Below are 4,230 nucleotides of genomic sequence, written 5' to 3'. Positions count from 1 at the left end.
ATTGCCTAGACTAAAAGAAGAAGAAATATATTACCTAAATAACCCCATATCAGAAAAAGAAATTGAACAAGCCATCAAAGAACTCCCTAAGAAAAAATCCCCAGGTCCAGACGGATTCACAAATGAATTCTTTCAAACATTCAAAGAACAGCTAACTCCAATACTATACAAACTATTTGACAGAATAAGCCAAGAAGGGGTTCTACCAAATTCTTTTTACGACACAAACATGGTACTGATCCCAAATCCAGGCAGGTTAAAAACAGAGAAAGAAAACTATAGGCCAATCTCCCTAATGAATATAGATGCAAACATCTTAAATAGGATACTAGCAAAAAGACTCCAGCAAGTCATCACAAGGGTTATCCACTATGATCAGGTAGGATTCATACCAGGAATGCAAGGATGGTTCAATATTAGGAAAACCATCCACATAATTGACCATATGAACAAGCAAACCTACAAAAATCACATGATTATCTCAATAGATGCAGAAAAAGCCTTCGACAAAATACAACACCTTCCTATTGAAAACACTAGAAAGTATAGGAATAGAAGGGCCTTTCCTAAAAATAATAAACAGTATATACCTAAAACCATCAGCAAACTTCATCTGCACTGGGGAAAAACTCAAAGTCTTCCCAATAAGATCAGGAGTCAAACAAGGATGCCCATTATCACCTCTGTTATTTAATATTGTACTAGAAACACTAGCAGTAGCAATTAGAGAAGAAAAAGAAATTGAAGGTATTAAAATTGGCAGTGAGGAGACCAAGCTGACACTCTTTGCGGATGATATGATGATTTACTTAAAGAATCCCAGGGAATCAACCAAAAAGCTAATTGAAATAATCAACAACTTTAGCAAAGTTGCAGGATACACAGTAAACCCATATAAGTCACCAGCATTTCTATATATCTCCAACCCAGTTCAGCAGCAAGAATTAGAAAGAGAAATTCCATTTAAAGTCACACGAGATAATATAAAATACTTAGGAATCTATTTGCCGAGACAAACATAGGAACTCTATGAACACAACTATAAAACACTCTCCACACAATTAAAACTAGATCTAAACAATTGGAAAAACATTGATTGCTCATGGGTGGGACGAGCTAACATAAAAAATGATCGTCCTACCCAAACTTATATATGTATTTTGTACCATACCCATTGAACTACCAAAAAACTATTTTACTGAATTAGAGAAAACCATAACAAAGTTCATTTGGAAGAATAAAAGATCAAGGATATCCAGGGAAATAATGAAAAAAAAATACAAAGGAAGGTGGCCTTGTAGTCCCAGATCTCAAACTATATTACAAAGCTGCAGTCATCAAAACAATTTGGTACTGGCTAAGAGACAGAAAGGAGGACCAGTGGAATTTGGGGTAAAAGACCTCAGTAAGACAGTCTTTGACAAACCCAAAGACCCCAGCTTTTGGGACAAAAATCCATTATTTAATAAAAACTGCTGGGAAAAGTGGAAGACAGTGTGGGAGAGATTAGGTTTGGATCAACACCTCACACTCTACACCAAGATAAATTCAGAATGGGTGAATGACTTGAACATAAAGAAGGAAACGATAAGTAAATTAGGTGAACAGAGAATAGTATACATGTCAGACCTTTGGGAAGGGAAAGATTTTAATACCAAGCAAGACTTATAAAGAGTCACAAAATGTAAAATAAATAATTGTGACTATACAAATTAAAAAGTTTTTGTACAAATAAAACCAATGTAACTAAAATCAGAAGGGAAGCAACAATTTGGGAAACAATCTTCATAAAAACCTCTGACAAAAGTTTAATTACTCAAATTTACAAAGAGCTAAATCAATTGTAGATTCTCCAATTGAAAAATGGGCAAGGGACATGATTAGGCAATTTTCAGTGAAAGAAATCAAGACTATTAATAAGCACATGAAAAAGTGTTCTAGATCTCTTATAATTAGAGAGATGCAAATCAGAACAACTCTGAGGTATCACCTCCCACCTAGCAGATTGTTCAACATGACAGCAAAGGAAAGTAATGAATGCTGGAGGGGATGTGGCAAAGTAGGGACATTAATGCATTGCTGTTGGAGTTGTGAATTGATCCAACCATTCTGGAGGGCAATTTGTAACTATGCCCAAAGGGCGATAAAAGACTGTCTGCCCTTTGATCCAGCTATAGCACTGCTGGGTTTGTACCCCAAAGAGATAATAAGGAAAAAGACATGTACAAGAATATTCAAATACCCAAGTCAATTGGGTTTTATAGAGATTTTAATTAACAATACAATGAGTAATCAAAGAAAGAGAGAGAGAGTAAGAAAGGAATAAGTATGAAGGTCCTCAAGCCAATATGGCCTAGACCTGATTCTTAATAGAGAAATCAGTCAGTTTTTTAACACTCACCACAAGGTCTGACTAAACAAGGATTCTAGTAACTCCAGGCCAGCTCCATCTCAGCTGACTTCACCAGAGAGCCTTCCAGCAAGACTTCCTTAGAGATTGTCCTCCAAGAGCTTCCCTTCTCCAGAGCCTCTCTCAAGAGATTCTTCCCAAGAGGTCCTCATCAGAGATCCTCCAAAAGGATTTCTCCAAAAGCCTCTATCAAGAGATTCTGCTTTTTCTTATATAGGGGTTTTTCTCCCATGTCACCTCCCGTAAGTCCCTACATCTACCAATCACTGTAGACGCTTTCCAAAGGACTGCCCATCTAAATTCCTGCTAAGTCGACCAATCTCCTCAGTAAGTCTGAATCAGAAAAAATGCTGCTGTGTCAACCAAATCTCCTCAGTAAATCTGAAGGAGAGAAAACACAGCTGAGTCAACTAATCTCATCAAGAGAAAACTTGCCAGACCCTTTTAGGTACCTAGCATCTCATTGTATCAATTCTAAAAACAGGCTTGGCTCAAAGAACTCCTTGCCCCACCATAAGCATGGATCCAAGTACTTTCTTTGTTTAGCAAGGAGTTTTCTGCCCTAAAGTGGTCTTAAGTACCCGTGGAATAGAGGTCCTCCCATTTCTGATCCTGGCGAGTTCTCACATCAAAATGGGGAATGTTTCTCAGTAGGGAATTTGTTCCAATTAAGAATTCCCCGATGAGAAAATTTTTAACATTCACAAGTCTGAGAGATTTCAAGATTTACACTACCCAAAGATGAGAATGTCACAGATAGCACACAATTTCGAAAAGAAGATCCAACACCAGGGCAGTTTTATTTAGGAAAAAATTGTACTGAAAGATAAGATGGAAAACACATGAATTCAAATAAGATCTTTAAATTCATGGTCAAAATTCCAAATGGCCACCTATGCTTCACTTAATGATGTAAAAACTGTTCATGGAATGTTAAACCTATGCACAAAACAGGGAACACCTTCCTAATCAACATTCTATTAATTTCTGGCCATATTAAAACAAAATACCAAATCAACAACCAGTATGTAATTTCACCTCTTTAAATAGAATTCTAAATAAAGCCACTTTAGATTGGCTTACATTTATTTAAATGTTTTTAAAAATTAATGTGATGAGGTGGGATTGCCTCCTTAAAAATGTGTTTCTAGAGCTACTAAAAACTGGCATTTGCAAAAATAGTCCTTTGAATTGTACAAGAAGGGAGGTAATAGGGACAACTGTTAAAAGACTTGGTATAAGATGTTATTCAGATTTGGATTTTCCTCTCCTGGTGAATCAGAGACTGGGCCTTCTTCATTTTTAGTTTCACCATTTTCTGTAGGTAAGTCTTCTTTATTCTCTTCTTGGTTACTCACTTCTGGTTGTTTTCCTTTTGCTCCTTTTTGTTCTTCTGTGTGAACTTTTTTGACCTCTGATTTATGCTTCCAGTTTGTCTTTTTGGGCTTAGATTCAACCTTTGCAAGGACTGGTTTAGCTGACAATCTTGCTGACCTCCTTTTGGGATTCTACCTTACTTCCCCTTTTGCAGAGTTGACCTTCCTCTTGTGCATCTTGGCTGTGAGAAGGGATCATTTAGGTCAATCTCCTCAGAGACAGGCTAGCACCAGCACAAGCGACTTGGATCTGGGGTCAGCAGGAAAGGGTCTTGGCTGGGAATCTTTCTTTTCAAGCAGGGATTCTGGGCCTGAGGCTTCTCCTTCTGCAGCTGGGCTGCTAGGACCCACAGCAGGAGCACAGAAATCAAATTCTTAATGTAAAATTTAAATGAATTACAGAAGGAAATAGATGGCTAAACTGTACTTGTGAGGGACCTTAAT

At 37.3% G+C, this 4,230-nt stretch overlaps 1 pseudogene; it reads right to left on the bottom strand.

Moving 5' to 3' along the window:
* Nucleotides 1-2,867: 2,867 nt before the first annotated feature.
* On the bottom strand, nucleotides 2,868-3,963 carry LOC100617122 (non-histone chromosomal protein HMG-14-like; annotated as a pseudogene).
* Between the last annotated feature and the right edge of the window lie 267 nt (nucleotides 3,964-4,230).

Source organism: Monodelphis domestica, chromosome 1, assembly GCF_027887165.1.
Source record: "Monodelphis domestica isolate mMonDom1 chromosome 1, mMonDom1.pri, whole genome shotgun sequence".
Lineage (NCBI taxonomy): Eukaryota > Metazoa > Chordata > Mammalia > Didelphimorphia > Didelphidae > Monodelphis > Monodelphis domestica.
This window is presented reverse-complemented; position numbering and strand designations above follow the sequence as displayed.